A 20,651-nucleotide genomic window follows, 5' to 3' on the forward strand; every position below is an offset into this window, starting at 1 on the left:
ACAGCCAACTCTAGTATAGACTGTACAATATCTGCTGAGCGCTGGGTTCAGCAATTTGAAGGCATGTATAGTGATGATAATCTAGAAGAGCCTGAGGCACACTGGAACTCCGGCTCAGCTAGCGTTTCACTTCATTTTAGCACAGATGAGGTCCACAAAGCTATTAGGTCGACATCTGGTGGGAAAGCACCTGGTCCGGATGGAGTCCCCTCAGATCTGTATAAGGCCGCCCTGTGGTTTGGTCGAAGATATTGTCACGGGTCTTCAATGTGGTCTGTAGGTGTGGCTTCCTTCCTCCTGGGCCAAGGCCATTATTATTCCTATTTTAAAAAGGGTTCAAGGGATGACCCCGCTTGTTATCGATGTATCTCGCTTTTGGACTCGGCTACTAAAATCATGGGGAAAGTGATACTGGATCCTTGCGGCTAGATCATTTTAATATCATTTCTGACTTACAGTATGGTTTTAGGCAAGGCAAAGGGACGCTCGACCAATGTTTCATTCTGCAGTTGGTGGTCGGTAAGTATACAATTGCCAAGAAGGGAATTTTACATCTGGCTTTCATGGACCTAACATCAGTGTTTGACTGTGTAAATAGATCTAAGGTGTGGCTGACTCTCTGGGATCTGGGTCTGGACACGGAACTGGTCGGCTTCTTACATGCCGCCCACAAGAACACCACGGCGGCGGTGAGATTTAATGAGGATGGCGGCGTGACGGACTCCTTAATGGTAAAGAGAGGGTTCCGGCAGGGGTGCATTTTGCCCCCCCTGCTGTTCACGCTGGTCATCAATAAGTCTGGGGATTTCCTATGATCCAGCCGTAAAGACATCCCGAGAGTTGGATCCAAGATGATTCCTGTACTCTTGTACGCAGACGATGTGGTCCTGTTTGCCAGAACTGCCGCAGGTCTCCAAAAACATTTAAATGGTTTTATTAATTTTATGGATTCCCTTGTTTTAGTCACTCATTTTTTAAAATCTCATACCATGTCAATAGGCTCCCGGAAGGCTGTTAGGTTTAAGTTTTTCTGTAAGGGTGCAGAACTAACAAAAGTGTCAACCTTACCGTATTTACGGGTACTGTTTGATGATCGAGGGACTTGGTCCACGCAAAGAATACATAAAAAGAATGTCCTGGCAAGAGCAGCAGGGGCTGCTATGGATTTTTCAAAATGTCTGGAGTCAAAGCCCGTCCCCACCTTGCTTAAGGTGTACAGAGAAAAATGCATTCCCATGGCTACTTATGGGTGTGACGTTTGGGGTTATAAAGACGTGCGGAACATTCAGGGGGCAAAAAACAAATTAATGCACAAAAATCTTGCTGTTCCCCCCACTATTACGGCGTACAGCTTACATGAGGAACTGAGCTTGGAGTACATTTCAGACCTGATTATCGTTGCCTTGCTGTTGTGCTGGTTGAGAATCTGGGCTTGTCCCACCCCCTACCTTAAATCAACTTGTCATAGCGGATTGCACTGCACATGAGGGGGCCTCATGTATTCCTTGTCTAAAGTATATCATGGAGCAAATGAAATGGTTAGGTTGCCCCGACTTGTATGTTAATTCCAGGCCTTTAGACCCGGTAGCCATCAGAGACATTAAACAAGAGTTTCTGGCTAAATGGCAGGGGCTCAGGGACGGTACTAGCTAAGCCTACTGTGAGAAGGTTTGTCACATTGAGTCTGAGCCCACAGGTACGCTTTGTGTTAACCAGATTCAGACTGAATTTGGTACCCTGGCTATTAGCCTTTCCCAAAGGCTACATGAAACCTGGTGCACTAAAGTCCTGTCCCTGTGACAATTTCTCTGATCAGGATACTCTACATTTTATCTTTTTGTGATTTCTATGACACCCTGACTAAAAATGTAATACTCCAGCTGCTCAGAAAGTGTCAATTTGTTCAAGAAAGGCCTGCATTACTATATCTTCAAATGCTTTCCTCTCCCATGGTCTGTTTTGGGGTAGCAAGCTTTTTAACAGGGGCCCTAAGATATAGGAAGAGGCTGTCTTTGCAGTAGCCAAGTTGTATCTACTAACTGTGTTCTGGGAACCATATGTGCCACTCTGTGCCCGGCATATCAACTCCCCAGTCCATCTACAAAGTCAATGTTTTATTATCTCTGCATTTTACTTGTTGTACTTTATGTTTACTATAGCATTTAGAGCTGGTTTTTAATAGTGAGTTTTTGTTCCTACTAGCCTGTACTGTCGGTCTTAGCTTATTTACCTGCGTGATTTGGATTTTTAATTGTACATGTGGGATATTTTTAATCACTGTATTCTCTATCAAATGTCTTCTTTTTAAATGTTTGCTTTTATGGCTTTCAGTGGCCGAATAAAGTATCAGTCGCAGTGATCCACCAGTGATGTCAGTGAGTTTCACACTGGTCTACAATGCTGCTGCTAACCTGAAACCACTGCCACCTTTCGATACCACCAAAAAGCTAAATATTGGCGATACATGGACTGCTTGGATAGAGACATGTGATGATTTAATTAATGCACTTGATGCAAGAGACTGATAACAAACAGATTATCAAGTATCTCAAAAACCTTGTTAGTGATGGTGTGAGAGAAGTCATAAACAAAATGCTGAGAACTGATGAAGAAATCACATACTGTCAGATTAAAGAAACGCTGAATCTCAAGTTCAAACCAATACCAAATGTTGATTAAGAAAGATACATTTTCAGTCAAGAACGCCAAAAAGTTGGTGAAACCATCGATGAATTTGTGGAGAGAGTCGATACATTCATCAAACACTGTAAGTTCAATGAATTTAATGATGAAGAAGCTATCCGTTTTAGAGTTATTGATGATTGCTTGTCTGATTCATTCAGACGACGAATGCTAAGAGAAACTCTTAGTCTGGAGCAAGTGTTGATGACTGCCAAAGCTGAAGAGCGAGCTGATAGACAAGCTGCTGACATGAAGGCCAGAGGTGCCGAGAGTGAACCAGTTATAAGTATTAAAAGTAAGCCACAGCAGAAGACTGAAGGACACAAAGTGATGTCTACACATAAAAAGAAGATATGTTTTATATGTGGATTTTCCTTTCTACTTGAAGGTAAATATCCCACCATTGGACAGAAATGTAAAGGTTGTGGGAAGGAGAACCATTTTGGGACAGTTTGTAAAGCGAAGGAAAAAGTAAGTGCACCACGGTGCAAAGACAAAATGGCTGCCAGAAGATTCCAGAAGCAACATTCGAAGCACACCCACAAGGCCAAGTGGGGACATCAATTGAGGCAAATAGACACTGAACAAAGTTGATCGTCACCTAAATCATCGTCAAACAGTTCTTCTGTCTCGATATCAAATGAAAGTGAGGAAGATGGTTGTGTCATGCTGATGTTTACATCAGAGGAACGTGTGCGTGTTGGACTGACTGCATGTGAAGAAAAATGTCAGTCATAGAAAAGTCAACATATCAAAGCACCAAACTCATGCAAACATTGTCCGAAGATTACATTGAAAATAAATGGTTGCTCGATACCTTTCATCATAGACAGTGGTGCATAATAAATATAATGCCTGAAGAGAAATACAATGACTTATCTCCATTGCCCTAACTTATGCCATTGAAAACCGAAGTCTACACATGGTCTGCATTGATGCCCATAAAAAGTCAAGGTTTATTTGAAGTGAAAATGAAACACAAGAAAACGAAGGTGCAAGCACTCATCCCTGTGCTTCAAGGTACAGCGTCAAGTCCCTTTGTGCTCAGTTTCCGTACTGCTGCTTATATGGGACTATATAAAAATGAATGCTCACCACAAAATAATAAGTCAATTGCCTTTGTTGTTTCATGGTTTAGGAAAGCTTAACTCTATGACAGTAAAGTTGCATATGAATGAAGATGTATGTTCTGTTGCTCAGAGACAGAGACAAGTTGCTTTTCATTTACAAGAAGCTGTTGCAAAAGAACTTGAATAGTTACTTAAGCATGACATTATTGAGCGTTCAACTGGTCCAACGCCATCGGTTTCTCCCAAAGTTGTAGTTCCCAAATAAGGAGAGTGAAGGTAGTGTACGCATATGCATTGACATGCATTAAGCAAACAAGGCAATTGAATGAGAATGACATCCAAGTACACACATTGCTGTCAAGATAACGCAATTAAATGGTGCAAAGGCCTTCTCTCGCCTTTATTCAAATAAAGGTTATCATCAGTTGGAACTCAAAGAAAATTTGAGGTACATTACAACCTTTTCTACACATGTTGGTCTATTTTGATACAAGAGACTAAGGGTCTCATTACGACTTTGGCGGTGTGGAGCTAGCCGCCACACCAGCGCCCTGCTCCTACACCGCCAAAGTCGCCTGCCCGCCCACCAGATTACGAATTTCCTGCTTTGTTTCGGTGCTTTGGCGGTTGTGTGGTGGGGCAGTTCTAAGGCTCATTTGAAGTGCTGAGGGAGCACCAAAGAAAGTTTCTACACAGCATGAAGTGGAGTGCATGCACACAGGGGGGTGCACACCATGTATCCACAGGCCCATAGGCAACAGGGGGCCTTGTAGGGCCCCCTTAGTCATCTCACCACCAGCATTTTTATGGCTGGGGCACACTGGCAGTGAGGAAACTTGTAATATGGTTGGTGGTGCCACAGCGGCACCACCAAGCGTATTGCAGCCTCCCAAGCATATTGCAGATTCCTTGCGGCGGTCCTATGGCAGTCTGACCACCGTAGTCATAATATGGCAGTCGGACCGCCAGTATGGTGGTTCCCGATCGCCATCGCACCTCCCCCATGGATTTGGCAGTCTGATGGACCGCCAAACCTGTAATTAGGCCTTAAGTTTTGGTGTGTCACCGACCACAGAACTTTTCTAATACATCATTCAACGAGTCATACAGCCTGTTTTGAATGCATTCAATTATAGTGATGACATATTGATTCCCATAGCTACACAGAAGCATGATAAAGCTCTCACACAAGTATGTCATTTACTTACTGATGTAGGTTTTTACTTTGAATGCAGACAAGTGTGAGTTCCACAAGACAAAGTTAATGTTCTTTGGCAATATCTTTTCAGATGGAAGTATAACACCTAATCCTGCAAAAGTACAAGCCCTGTCAAATGCTGATCCACCACTAGTTGTTTCTATGATACGTTCATTTCTTGGCATGGCCAGTTACTGTTCAAGGTATGTACAAGACTTTGCCACTATAAGTGCTCCAAGTTAATGATGAAAAATGTTTAATTTAAGTGGTCACAAAAATGTGAGAGATGTTTCAAGAATATCAAAGAAGACATTGAAACTGTTGCTGAAATGGCTTCTTCAATTCAAAGCTTCATACAGAGGTTGTTATTGACACTAGCACAGTCAGGTTAGGTGCTATCCTTGCACAGCACAGCAGACACCCAAATCCTTGAAGGTATATTGTGGCATATGCCAGGAGAAGTTTGTCCCAGACAGAACGTGCTTACTCACTACCTGAGAAAAAAGTTTAGCTGTGATATGGGCTTGTGAACATTTCCATTTATTCATGTAAGGAAAGTCTTTTACGCTGGTGACTGATCATCAAGCTTTAATGACTATCTTTGGCAGTCCAGAATCCAAGATGGCTCCTCGCATTGAAGAGTGTGGACTATGATTTAAAAAGTGCAATAATACTGTTAGAAATGGGGGTCTCTAGTTGGCAGAGGTAGGTACCTTTGACCGAGTAGGGGCCCTTGCTTCTAGTCAGAGTAAGGGGGCTACACTCCTAAATAACCCCTGCTCACCCCCTTGGTAGCTTGGCAAGAGCAGGCAGGCTTATCTCAGAGGTAGGGTGTAAAGCATTTGTGAACACACAGTAATACCATGAAAACGGTACAAATGGACACCACACCAGTTTAGAAAAAAAAAAAAGTAATCTTTACTAGACTTAACACAAGACCAAACGACAAAAATCCACAATACTGTAATAAAAATACGACTTTAAAATGGTAGAAATAGCTTAGTTCAATGTAGATGGTAAAAGCGACACTTTACTCTCAAAGTACCTGTGATGCATCACGCAAAACAAACAAAAGGGTCGCAGGGAAGGTGATGCGTCTGTCCTTGCTTTGGGGGAGGTGATGCATCGGTTCCTTACTGTAGCCCAGGGGAGGTGATGCGTCACTTCCTTACGGGAGAGGAGGTGATGCATCAGTATCTTACTGTGATCCGGTGCGATGCGACAAGATGGTGCCTCGATACGACATTACGATCCGGTGCGAAGTGACAAAATGGCGTCTTTGATGCAATGCAACAATGTGGATGCGATGCGTGCACGCCCGACGGCCGCGCGGCAAACTCCGTAACTTCTGAGCCGCTTCTCCAGTGACGCGATGGCGACGTCTGCCGCAGCGACACGCTTCTCCGGTGATGTGACACGCTTCGTCGATGATGCGACGGCGAACAGCTGCAGCAGCGGCATGCTTCTTCGGCGATGCGACGGCAACTGCTGCGGCGGCGACACGCTTCTCCTCGTTGTGTCTCGCTTCCAGTTCCCAGCGACACGCAGTCTTCTCAGAGGGCCCAAACAACGGTAGGCACCTCTCTGCAGGTAGAATTCCCAGCAAGGGAATTCATGGGGAGCTGGTGGGGAAGTCTTTGTGTCCCTGAGACTTCAGACAGGAGGCAAGCTCAATTCAAGCCCTTGGAGACCTTCCTCAAGATGACAAGGCAAATAGCAAAGTCCTTTTCTCCTTTTCTTGGCGACAAGTAACCACTGCAGGCCAACCTCAGACAGCAAACAGCACAGGGGCAGTAATCCTCCTTCAGCTTCTCCGGTTTCTTCTCCTTCGCATAGGTTCCTCTTGATTTCCCAGGAGTGATCTAAAGTTCTGGGGTCTAGGCCCCAATATTTATACTAGTAAATCCTTTGTCTCTGAAGGCAGAGAGTGTCTGTACCCAGTCCAAACCAGCTCTGTCCTCCTGGGTGCAGCTTCCTGGCAGGAGGTGGAGACAGCATTGTTTGAGAGCAGACCTGACCAGGTAGCTTAAAGGAAATCTCCGCCCCCTACTCTGTATTCAATGCAGGTCCTATTCAGCCCAGCCCTGACCCATCAGACTGCTGGAGCCAAGGCCCTCTCCAGCCTCCTGTCACTCACAACCCAGACATGGAATACACAAACCAAGCAGAGGCATGCTGGATGGTTAGGCAAGAAAATACCTACTTTCTAAAAGTAGTATTTTCAAACACAGAATGTAAAAATCACCCTCACTAAAAGATGTATTTTAACATTCTGAGTTCAGGCATACTTACATCAAATTTCTACCTTGTTCCCTGGGTCAGTTAGGATTATAAGATGTTATAATCAAACTGCCCATTCTGTCCTATGGGAACAGGTAGCCTTGCAATAGTGACAAACAAAATTGGCTGTAATTCACTATCAGGACATGCCACACACATTAGGGCATGTCCTACCTTTTACATACAATGCACCTTGCTCTTGGGTCTACCTTAGGGGTGACTAATATGTAGAAAAGGGAAGGTTAGGGACCGGCAAGTGGGTGCACTTGCCAAGTCAACATGGCAGTCCCAGACTGCACACAGGCTCTGCAATGGCAGGCCTGAGCCATATTTTACAGGCTGCTTCTGTGGGTGGCACAATCAGTGCTGCAAGCCCACCAGCAGCATGTGATTTACAGGCCCTGGACACACATGGTGCACTGTACTAGGGTTTGACAAGTAAATCTAATAACCAATCATGGAACCACTAATCCATTACATAATTTTACAAAAGGGAGCACTGGCACTTTGGCACTGATCAGCAGTGGCAAAGTGCCCAAAGCATCTAGACCAACAAAAACAGATGAGGCAACAGCAAAAAGTGGAAGGGAGACTCACGCCAAAGGTGCCAAGTCTAACAAATACCATTGTGCATTGTTTGAGATTAGAGGTCTCTAATTGGCAGAGGTATGCACCTTTGTCCAAGTAGGGACCCTTGCTTCTAGTCAGGGTAAGGGAGTTACACACATTAGATAACCTCTGCTCACCCCCTTGTTATCTTGGCACGAGGGGACAGGCTTATCCCCAAAGGCAATGTTTAAAGTATTTGTATCCAAACACACAGTAATGCAGTGAAAATACCAAAAATAGAAACTATGTAAGTTTTCAAAAATGAGGTATCTTTATCTACACCAAACAGGACAAAAACAACAAAAATCAAACATTCAGGTACCTAGATATACTTTTAGAATGGTTATTTCAAAAATAGTACCTGTAGAAACAAAATAGCTCCACCTGGGGCTAGTATGACGCTGCGACAGGCATAAATCCAAAGTATGGTGCCGACTGCAAAGTGTGCTGCATCGGGCACGGAGTCACACGGATCCCCAAACAACACTGCCTTGAAAACAAAGTCTAGGGATGATGCACAGTGTCGTAGAGGTGTCAGGCTGAGGTCGTGGCCGGTTCCCTGTCTTCCACAGGGGAGGCGAGGTGTCATGTCTGTGCGGATGCAAGGTGTCGAGTCCAGGACAGGGGAAGTTAGGTGGTGTCGGCAGTGAGGCGTCGGTTCCAGTGAGGCGATGTGAAGCCAAAGAGTTTGTGAAGTCACCTTTGTCAGTTATCGACTCCGCGATAATGGGATGCTGGAACTGGCGATGATGCGTCGGTGCAAATGCTGGCATCGGGAAGGCTGATACCTGCAGGCGTCGAAGGGTGTAGGAGCTGTGATGCAAGCAGGGCGGTGCATTGTGCATTTCATGAGCCCTGCCCCCAGCCTCGGGGCAGACCTTGGCATCACTGGCGGCGGCGCTGACGGCATCAGAGTTGTTTTTATTGCTTTGCAGCACCAACCACACAATTCTCAGGACCCAGGAACTGGAATTGGTGCCCTTTAGATTACAGGAGTCCACAGAGGAGTCCAGGTGCTGGTCAGTGGGTTGCAGGTCAAGTCTTTGTGTCCCTGAAACTTCAGAACTGGAGCCCAGCACACACAAGCCCTTGCAAAGAAACACAGCAAAGGGGCAGTACTCCTCCTTACAGCTCTCCATCTCTTCTCCTTGGCAAAGGTTCCTCTTGAGTCCAGAAGTGATCTAATTCTCTGGGGTTTAAGGCCCAATACTTATACCCCATTTTCTCTTTGTTCTCTTTGTGGCAAGGGTCTCTGAGCCCAGTCAAAACCCGTTCTGTCCTCTCTGGTGCAGCATCACTTCAGGAGGTAGAGACAGCATTGTGCAGAGGAGACACTGCCTAGTCAGGTGCAAGTGAAACTCCTCCCACCACTCTAAAAGCCCCAAGGTCTATTCAGCCTAGCTATGAGTCACCTGGGAAAGGCAGGACACACCTCAACCCCCCTTGTGCCTGTCTACAGCTCCTGTCACTCCAAACCAGACAGTCAATACACAAACAAGCAGAGACGCACAGAATGGTTAAACAAGAAAATGCTTACTTTCTAAAATTGGCATTTTCAAACACACAATTTAAAAACCATCTTTACCAAAAGATGTGTTAGTAAATTATGAATTCAAAGAGCCTAAACTCTTTTTCTCTATCTTATCTCAATAGAAAGTTATACTTGTAAGTTGTTACCAAGGAACTCCAATGATAGCCTCTGGGGCAGAGCTCCTTTCAATAGTGAAAAAAGTGCTGTCACACAAACCAGTACATGTCCTACATTTCACATACGCTGTACCCTGCCCATAGGGATACGTTGGGCCTACCTGAGGGGTGCCTTACAAATATGAAAAGGGAAGGTTGGGGCCTGGCAAGTAGGCGCACTTGTCATGCCGACATGGCAGTTTAAAACTGATGCTGCAGGGGCGGGTCTGAGACAGAATTACAGGGCTACTTGTGAGGGTGGCACAATCAGTGCTGCAAGCCCAGTAGTAACATTTGATTTACAGGCCCTAACACACCCAGTGCACTTTACTAGGGACTTACCAGTAAATCAAATATGCCAAACATGGATAACCAATCAGAATAACAATTTCCCTAGGGAGCACTTGCGCTTTGACACTGATCAGCAGTGGCAAAGTGCCCAAAGCATCTAAGCGAGCAAAAACAAAATCCAGCATCAATCAAAAATAAAGGAGGCAGAGGAAAAAAGTCAGGGGAAACCACGCCAAAGATGGCAAGTCTAACATGCATCATTCAGGGAAGGATCAAAACCCTGCCTATACAAGGTGAGGGTACTCCATCAAGACAGCTGCAGCCAACATTAATTTAATTGTAAAATCAAATAAGCCAGCAGCTACATATCGTTTGCCCAGATCATCACTGCCACAGGCCATGATACTGACATGCTGAAGTTGAAAGATATAATTACACATCAGTCATGGAACTAACACACTCGACATATCACCAGTGATGGTCAATATAAAAATTACAACATTTTTAAAGATGCACTGTCGATAACTCAGGAAGGAGTTGTACTGCGAGGGTCAAGAATCCTGATTCCGGAGAGTCTGTGACAGAAAATAATTGAAGTAGCTCACGAAGGACATCGTGGTAATGTTGCCACCAAAAGATCTCTCCTAGACCTTGTTTGATTTTCATATTTAGATGAAAGAATTGAAAAGGAACTTAATGCCTGTCATCTATGTAAATGCCTTTTTACGAATATTACTCAACATGCTCTTAATATGTTCCTTTTTTGGTCCACTCAATAATGGACATCATCTGATGGTAATTGAGAATGAGCACTCACATTTTCAATTAATAGAAGATCTCCCATCAATACCTCACAAGCGACTCATTGAATGATTAGATGGTATCTTTGTGACATGAAGCATTCCAGCCATTTTGAAGTCTGATAATGGCCTGCCTCTTAACAGTCGAGAATTCAAGTAATTACTGGAGCATCTGAACATAAAGCATCTGAAGAGTACACCCTTATGGCCGCAGGCCAATTTACTCGTTGAGCGTTTTATGAGTATACTAAAGAAAGCAGTACTGCGTACAACTCTTGAGAGGCTCGGTTTAAAAACGTTATTGAATTCCACCCTTCGAGCCTATCGTTCAACACCTCACTCGACCACCGGCAAAAGTCCTGTGACTTTGATGTTCGAGAGAGCAATGACAACTAAGTAACCTCAATGGACCAAAGAAAGAGAAGAAAATGAGATCACAACCTGTACAGAGGACTTCGTTAACAAGCAGAAAATGAAAGCCTATGCAGACAAGAGGCGAAATGAAAAGAACATCAAGGAGGAAATCCGGTGCTCCATATGATGCTGAACCTTTCCATGTAGTGTCCAACAAGGGGCACATGGTGACTGCCCAACATCCTGGAAAGTCGGTTACCAGAGACTCTTCTCACTTTCAGGATTTGATTAATCGGTCTTCTGATCGAGATGATGAAAGAAAGACTGAACCTGAAAACTCAGTGACTACTGTTACCTCTTCACCATCTTCAAAAATATCTGACACTGAAAATGACAGCTCCCAACTTCCAGTAACCAGATCAGTTTGAATAATAGATTTGTAAAAAAAATTTTTTTTAAATTTAACATAGGGGGAGATGTAGGGCCAGATGTACGACCATAGCATTTTGCGACTCGCAAATTGTGCTCAATTGCGAGTCGCAATTTGCGAGTCGCAAAATGCTATGTACAACAGTGTCCAGATGTACGACCCTTTCATTTAGTGCCTCAAAATTTGCGACACATTGCGAGGTGCTAAATGAAATGTACAACAGTGTGTTTACACTGGTTTGCGATTCCTAATGGGGTCGCAAATTGCGAGGCTCATTAATATTAATGAGCCTCTTGCAATTTGCGAGCCCATTGTGAATGCCAGCCCTCCCACGGATAGTGGCTTGCTGAGCTCAGCAGACCATCATGTCTGGGACTTATTTTTAATGAAGCAGCTTTTTTTTTTTTTAAATGCAGCCCGTTTTCCTTAAAGGGACCACTGCCTTCCCTTACAAAATTATTTTGCATGCATTTGCAAAAGGGAAGGGGTTTTTTTGAAGGAAAATGGGATGCATTTAAAAAAAGAAAAATTAAATGTTTTTGTTTCATTTTTTAAGGGCAGGTCCCTGGGACCACTGCCTGCCCCTAAAAATTATTTCCCCTTGCATTCATAAAGGTGAAGGGGTCCTCTGGGGACCCCTTCCCTTTTGCGAGTGCTTTACCACCCTTCTGTGAAGTGTGGTAAATTGCGACTGTATTGCGACCGCAACTGCGGTCGCAAAACAGTCATACATAGGGCTCAGACTCGCTCTTAGGAAGGGACGCAGTCGGAACGCCCCTTCGTAATAGCGAGTCGCTAATCCTATATAGTGAGTCGCAATTACATTGCGACTCCCTAAATGGAGTTAGTACATGGTCCTTTTGTATTTTGTATGCGCAAATGGGTCTCAAACCCATTTGCGCATGCAAAATAGGGTCGTACATCTGGCCCGTAGTGTCTTGCTAGTTTTATGACACAACCCTTTTGGCTCTGTAGAGCTGGGATGTAGGTGTCAGAGCCAGCGACGGCTCTTCCGCTATGGCCGAGGAGCGTCGCGCCCCCCCCCCCCCCGCCAGGAGCCTTAAAAACGAAAAATAAAACGATAATAAACTAGGTTTATTACCGTTTATTTTTCTACTGACGACTTTTGGGGATCGGGCCGAGTGGGGGGCCGGCACGAGAGGAGGTGTTTAGTACCGCTATTCAGTGCTCATGATGGTCGGCCCTGCCAAACCCCCAATCGCAGTGAAGCTGTCTCCAACCAAGCACTGTTGCCGGTTTGAAAACAGTATGTATATTGTGATATATATATGTATTTTATATGTGTATTTATGTGAGTTTTCTATAACTATTACAGCCCTGACGAAGTTCCCAAGGCACAAGGGAACGAAACGCGTTGGCTGTGTGCCTGTTTTTTATCAAGACTACAAATAAAAAGAAGAAAACTATTTCTACTTCAAGTGTTGGTTTTGTATGACTCACAATAGAGTGCACCTTCCCTTCTTTTGTGGACTTTGTGTAAAACAAGTATCTTTAAACAGCAGATACTGGAAGATGTTGCCCTTGCTTGCTAATATGGATGACTAATGGAATTTAAGTGCTTGACTGAAGTCAGTTGTTTCTTTTCTTTGTTATTACAGGCTCGCAGTCTCACTGGGAGCCCAAATCATCAGCCCTCAGGCCAATCATGACATTGCTTTCATGCTGCCACCACCAATGCGGCACGATGCGGCGATCTGGTGATACAGCAGGTAATTTGTAATTTTCATTGTTTGTTTCATCCATTCCCCTGTACACCCCTGTTGTCGCCTCCCCCCCCCTGCCTCACCCCTCTTCCGAGATACTGGCCACCACTGGTCAGAGCGAATGCAATTAAAGCTTGTTTTAGAATGTTGAGTTCGCAGTTGCATGCAGAAGAATAAAGATGTGTAATATTAAGGTTTGTGTGTGGCATAGCCATTGGCGGGTACCCAGGCTGTTGAGTATGCCACATTCCCCATTTTAGCAGTCGGGGGACTCAGCTATTGAAAGCCCAGAAGGCTGGCATGGTATCAGATTCTGGCCACGCCCCTGCAGACCTGCGAATATCGAATGGCTTTTAATAATGGCGCACCTTTGAAATTGTTCCTATTAAGGAGAAAGTAGTTAAGAGAATTCCTAGTAACTATTAACATATTTATTTGCTTGATGTAAAGGATAAGAACTTCGCAAAATTGTTAACTAAAATCTTTACCTGGTTAGAAAACTATGGGTGGATCATCACAGAACATTTTTCACTGGCACTATTTCATGTTCCCAGTGGTAAGTTAAGGCACTGCTTTTCCAAACACTTTTGACCGCCGTATAATGAAAACAGGATGCTGGAGTTGGCAATTTGTGACAAGAACGTTTGTGAATATTTGTTGTGGTGGTGATGTATTCTGTTGTTTTTTTCTGTTGCTGTGTTTTTGTGCTGTATTATTGCAGTGTGAGTTTAATGTGCTGTATTGCAGTGGTTGTTTTGTGTGCTTTTGTGACTGTTTTGCTGTGATGTGCCCTGTTATAATTAAAATTGTGTTGCTATGTTGCTATTGCGTTTGTGTATTGCATATGTTATTGTGTTATAGTCTGCTGTTAACTTTGATATGTCAATTACAGTTACAATTACATTTCCAGCCAAACGCAGCCAATGCTGCTGAAAGTTCCTGTGACAAGCAACCATTTACCATTGTCTAATTTGGAAAAATAGCACTGCTCCAGCTCTTCAACTTCTGAAGACACTAGTCAGCATACAACAGTGGCCGAGGCCATACCCAAGCGTAGTGTTCACAGTGCTTGTTTGGGGCAGTATAAGAGAGAGTGCTCCAGAGGCGCAACGGGCGTTTGCGCCTGCTTTGCACGTACCCAGGGCACTTTGGTATTACAGAAGGGGCCACAGACACTTGTTGGGCCCCTTCTGTAACACCAAAAGCCCTGGTGCACATAAAACCCCAAGCGCTATCTGCAGGGGGCGTTCCCTCATTTGCATGGGGGCATGCCCTATGCAAATGAGGGAATCCCTTTGCCTCTGCGCTCGCGACGTGTTGCAGGCGCAGAGGCAAAGAAGCTGTCAGGAGGCGCACTAACAGTGCTCCACCTGAAAGGTGGAGCACTCTCAGTGCACTCCCTGAGCGTAGCCCTCTGCAGGGGGTAAGAGGGTCCAATATCTTCAAAAAAGTCCCACATGAGCCGTATCCCCAATACTCTCAAATCCTCTATTACAGCACGATGCCTGCCAAGCGGAAACCAACCACACCATTCCAATGGCAACTTGGGAGAATAAAGCAAGGTCGCATTTTGTGCATCTGCTGTTTTCTTTAAAAGGTATTGTGTGCTACCCACTGGATCTATTACATTATGACAGCGCACTGGTTTACTTAGTAAAGCAAAAGGAAGTGATAGAGGAGATACCCATCTCGTTCTAAGTAAACATGTGGCTATTCCATCCGACCATATAGCCAATAAAAGGAAAATATTATCTGTGCTACTCTATAATATACTTCAATATCAGGAGCACCCAGGCCACCTGCTGAGTAGGGAAGGGTAAGGGTGGACCCTTGTACACAAGGATGTTTGCCGGCCCATGCCAAATAAAGCACCAAAGTGTGCAAAGTCCGAAATAGCACCTGTTACCAAAATCTGTATATTGATGAATAAAAATAAAAAACATGGAAGTACTACCGTTTTCATAATGGCTATACGGCCAATGAGTGAAAGAGGAAGAGATATCCAACGGTCCACCACCTGAGTGAGACGCTGAATTGCCTTACCATAATTTTCGTGCAGTACCACTTCTGTATCCGTATGTATAATTATACCTAGGTAACGTATCGGATCCATAGTCCATTTTAGGGGGCACTCCGCTGTTACTGGCACTGTATTATCAGTAAGAGAAAACTTAAGAGATTTATCCCAGTTTATCTGTAACTGAGAGTGGCCACCAAACCGCACCACCTCTCTGAGACCCAGAGCTAGGTTCCAGTCAGAGTCACGGACATATAATAGTGTATCATCTGCATATGCAGAAATTATTAAGTTGTATTCCAAGATTCATATACCTCGGTGGGCATAATACTCATGCAGTGCATAGGCCAAAGGATCCAACACCAAATCGTATAGCAGTGACACAGGGAGCACCCTTGACATGTGCCCCTACTAATATGTTTTGGGTCGGATACTACCAAACCATTGACTCTCACCCGGGCTGTTGGGTTCTTATATAGGACCTGTATTAATTCCAAAGAGACCTGGCCGACACCCACTCTCCGCAACACAGAAAACATACATTCCCACTCAACAGAGTCAAATGCTTTTTTAACATCTAACAAAACAGCTACTGCTCGCACATTAGGATCAATATGTGAAATTGTATCAAAGAGGGTGCGAAGGTTATATATAAGCGATCTACCAGGTATAAAGCCGGCTTGTTCAGGGCCCATTCTACCTGGGATCAGAGGCGACAGTCTGTTAGCTAATACTTTTGCAGACAATTTTGTATCCTTATTTAGTGAAAACGGCCTATACGAAGAACAATGATCAGCCAGCTTGCCAGGTCTAAGCAGCGTAAACAATAGCACCTCACGCCTAGTCAGAGGCATTGTTCCACTGCGCACCATCTCCTCAAAAAGATTGAACATATGGAGTATGAGCTTATCGTGATTTGCCTTGCAAAAAGTGGCTGTGAGGCAATCAGTGCCCGGTGCCTGGCCACAGGGCATGTCCTTTAACGCAGCTGCAATTTTGATAGGATGGAGAGCCACTCTCTATGTATGTCCATAAGCCACTTCATTGAAATATGCGCCAAATAATCAGTAGTCACCTGTTCATCATAATTAACGCATGATGTATATAGCTTAGTATAACGGTTACAGAACCTTTCGGCTACCTGAGTGGTGCCATGTATAGATAGCTCATCCTCATCGAGGACAGATAGTATTTTGGAATCTTCATGATTGGGCCGAACGAGGGCAGCAGGTGTGGCACTCGGTTGCTCACCCTCTCTGTAAACTCTGGCAGTAGCGTATCTGCCCAGATGCGTTATCATATTCTGTGCTAACTCATTATACCGGTCTAATTTGTCCCTGATTTGTCTAATAGGTCTTGAGAGGCAGTGTCCCCGTGAGTGCACTCTAGATCCGCAATATCGGCCTCCAGCCTGTGCAACTGGTCGTGGATAGAATGTAGTACTGTTGCATGTTTCAATATAGTATTGCCTCGTATGTAAAGCTTAAAGGCCTCCCAAGCAGTGGCAAATTATGTAATAGAACCCAAATTAGTTTGAAAATATTCATCTATTGCTTGTGAAAGCTCCTCATGAAACACAGAATCAAGTAAGGAATACTGTGGGAAACGCCACTAAAAAGCACATGAACGTGGTCCGACCAGGCCCAGACCAAATGTAAAGGGAAGTAATCTGACTATGTGCATGGGAAATGGTCACAAAGTTGTTTTTCAGACAAAATACTGCAGGTAAGAAGCCAATAATCAATACCTGTATGTATATTATGCACAGTGGAATAATGTGTATTCCCTGCCTTGTGGATATCGATAGTGCCATGCATCCACCATCCTCCGTCACCGCAGCTATATCATGGCCAGCCGCCGAAGGCCGTTGCGGTGGGCCTCATGACCAGTCCAAGTTGGGGGCCTGTGCACAATTAAAGTCACCACCCCATATCTGTGGTAAGCCTTTATATGCAGCAAGTTTAGCATGCAATGAGTAATAGAATTGGGTATATTCATAGTTAGGACCATATAACCCTACAGGGAGGACATCCAAAGAACCTTTATGGCAAGACCCTAACACATAGTGGCCTCCAGGGTCAACGAGTATCTCTTGCAATTTGATACTTAGGCTCTGGCAAGTTGATATCAGTACCCCACATGCATGATTAGTGAACCCTGCAGCCAAACACTCCCACATTTACGTCGAGATGTGAGAAGCCCGGTATGTGGGGAGAGGTGTGTCTCTTGTAGAATAGCTACATCTATTCTGATGTCGCTGTAAATATGACACTACCGTTCAAATCTTGCGACAGTCGTTCAAGCATCTATCATTCCACGTCAGAATATTTAAATTTGACATCTATCTAAACAAAGTAGAATTATCCACCATACGATCCAACAAGAGGAGGCCCTATCCTATGTATCCAACATAAATGACCCACACCATGCAATTTTATTTGTTTTTGCCTTTATAAAATGAATATTTGAATACCGCCAACCCCACCCATGCCCTGTTCCCCAACTTTTGATGGGGCATATCATTCTCCACCCCTAACTCTTCCTGAGCCCACAACCGTGTGCCCTGAATAGAACAATGTGGTATACACATGTAGGCAGACAGTGCCCGTCATACTCTCCCACGATTATATGTCCCAGGAGGGCCTATACAAAGTTAACGTCTCGTCTAATGCTTACAAACATGAACAGATTAAATAGCAAGGCAACACAGTCGTCCCCAGCCAGCATAGCTCGTCCATAAATTGTACATAACATGTGGCAACCCGACATCCAACCAAGATCAAACGATCCACCAGAGTCTACCATCCGCACAATGCAATTGTCTCAGGTGTAATATCTTCAATGGTAATTGTATAGTACAGCAGTATCATAACCATTATGCAATAACATCGATAATCTAAGAAAGTTCCAGAGCATATTGTTGCAACTTAATATGCGAATGCACGCTATCATTCCAAACCAAGCACAAACGTATGACACTCAATCTTGTTCATCTAGTTCATGAGCAGATGAGCGAGCACCGTCTTCCTGCCTCATTGCCCTGCGACCAGATGCAGAGGATTCATGTCTCTAGAGAAATTGTTGTAAATTTGTAGGATTATTAAATGCCTTGCTTTCGCCATTTACTGTGAGTTTCCGACCTGCAGGGTAAAGCATTGCATATTTGGGAAAGGTGCCGCTGCCTGTTGTTTGCTTTTAAAATATTATTCAATGGAATTCTGCTCACAAACTGAATTACTGATACACTTTTTAAAACTGAATTTAAATGTATCACCGCGCTAAATCTCACCGTGACACTGGCCCGACTCACTTCCTGGTAGACACGCCACTGAGCGCCAAACAGAGAAGAGGGGGGAGGAGCCAAGGCTGACTACGGCTACTAATGCCGGTAGCAGCGTGGGAGCGATCACTTTGGGAAAGGTGCCGCTGCCTGTGGTAACCGCTATTAACGCTTTGTTGTTTGCTTTTAAAATATTACTGAATTGAATTCTGCTCACAAACTGAATTACTGATGCACTTTTTAAAACTGAATTAAATTGTATCACCGCGCTAAAATTCACGTGACACTGGCCCGACTCACTTCCTGGTAGACATGCCGCTGAGCGCCAATCAGAGAAGAGGGGGGAGGAGCCAAGGCTGACTACGGCTACTAATGCCGGTAGCAGCGCGGGAGCGATCCCTTTGAGAAAGGTGCCGCTGCCTGTGGTAACCGCTATTTACGCTTTGTTGTTCGCTTTTAAAATATTATTGAATTGAATTCTGCTCACAAACTGAATTACTGATGCACTTTTTAAAACTGAATTAAATTGAATCACCGAGCTAAAACTCACCGTGACACTGGCCCGACTCACTTCCTGGTAGACACGCCGCTGAGCGCCAATCAGAGAAGAGGGGGAAGGAGCCAAGGCTGACGGCGGCTACTAATGCCGGTAGCAGCACGGAGTGCAGCGGCTAAGCGCAGTAGGCGCGCCAAAGGCAAGCCCGTCTGCGCCCGTCCACGGCCGACCGGGACAAGGGGCAAGTCACTATGCCCAAATCACAACCTACTCTGCGACTAAACTGAAAATGCTCCACTCTAATGAGCTAGCAGTCAACTGCCTCACTTATGCTAGGATAAGCAGGAACGGGATAATGGAAATAAGATCTTCCTTTCCCGAATTCAGTCACCCTACACACCCTACTAAATGCACTGATCCTCAGGCTATAAACAAGGAAAAGGCCCTATCGATCATCTATCTAAACACCCGCTCCATGATTAAACACCAACTAGACATACACAACCTCTTGATGACGGAGAAGCCAGATATCCTACTACTAACAGAAACCTGGCTAACACAGGATTCCGCCCTTGATATTCTAGCAGCACTACCTAACGAGTTCTACATTCTCCAAACCAACCACCCACAGGGTAAAATGGGAGGGAGGGTGGCAGCTATAGTGCACCAAGACTTCAAATTCACGGCACTTACTCCCCTAGACTTACCACAAGTAGACAACCTAGTGATTAAACTAGAATCTTGACTCGACCCGTTGGTCTGTGTGCTACTCTACAGACCAAATAAGAACAAAAAGAGAGCGAGGAAAAAGAGAAAACGTGTCCTCTTCCCCAGTAACTTTAGTCAAACAAAAAGGACAAGTTGTTGGTGATTTAGAGCAAACGTTTTTCGCTGTCACCTTATGGGAAACTTGAAAGGAGAGTGCACAACTGTTGTAGAAAAACCCCTCACCCACCTACCTAGTAGGTGGCATGCTTCATCATTGGGGCCCAACTGGATTGCCTAGTACAATCCAGCTGTGCTACGACGCCTGAATTACAGCGGAGCAGGATTTTTGAAGTTGAGCAGAAAGTGACGTGCTATGTGAGGTGTAGCTATAGGTTAAAAATGTCTCTAAGGAATGCCCTTTTGAAAAAAGTTTTATTAGAAGGGTCCCAGGACAAGTGTTAAAAATTATTCGGGATCTCTAATTAGGAATATTATTTTCCTTGGTATCCCTTATACATAAGGTCTACTAGATTCAGCCTACTAGATGGATCTGGAGGCTTTCGTCAGGACCGAAAAACTGGTGACTGTCCGCAAAAACATGAACAAGGCCAGGTGAAGTGTGAATATCAGCACACACCCTAAAGTGTGCTGTGAGTGTAGTGGTAGTTTACTCACAGTATCTCCGTTTGAGAGTACCTGTAAATAAAAAGTTAATTAGTAAGGACACATACAACAGTTGTTTTCATGCATCTCAATTGAATGCATGCTCCTTTGTGCTTGTTGCCGGTGGTCTAATGCCTGTAGCATGGTGGGCATGCACGAACACTAGAAAGAACTTGCGTGGCTACAATGTGCCCCAATGGTGTAGATATACACGGGGAATCCATAAGTGGGTAGACTTAAGGTGAGTCAATAGCGTGGTATACTAGGGCACATAGTGCTCATAATCTCTATCATCTATCGGTAGTGTATGTGTGTTTGGTCCAATTAAATCTTGCATGAGACACACTCTACTATTAGTGATAA

General features: G+C 44.5%; 1 long non-coding RNA gene across 1 annotated transcript in view; it reads right to left on the reverse strand.

Moving 5' to 3' along the window:
• The window catches only part of LOC146802031 (uncharacterized), a 106,905-nt gene extending 88,234 nt beyond the window's left edge, over window positions 1-18,671 (reverse strand). The window contains exon 1 of the long non-coding RNA XR_014967688.1: window positions 18,431-18,671. This is a non-coding gene — a long non-coding RNA (uncharacterized LOC146802031). The remainder of the gene's footprint in view (window positions 1-18,430) is intronic.
• Window positions 18,672-20,651: the final 1,980 nt, after the last annotated feature.

This window comes from Triturus cristatus, chromosome 8, assembly GCF_964204655.1.
Source record: "Triturus cristatus chromosome 8, aTriCri1.1, whole genome shotgun sequence".
Lineage (NCBI taxonomy): Eukaryota > Metazoa > Chordata > Amphibia > Caudata > Salamandridae > Triturus > Triturus cristatus.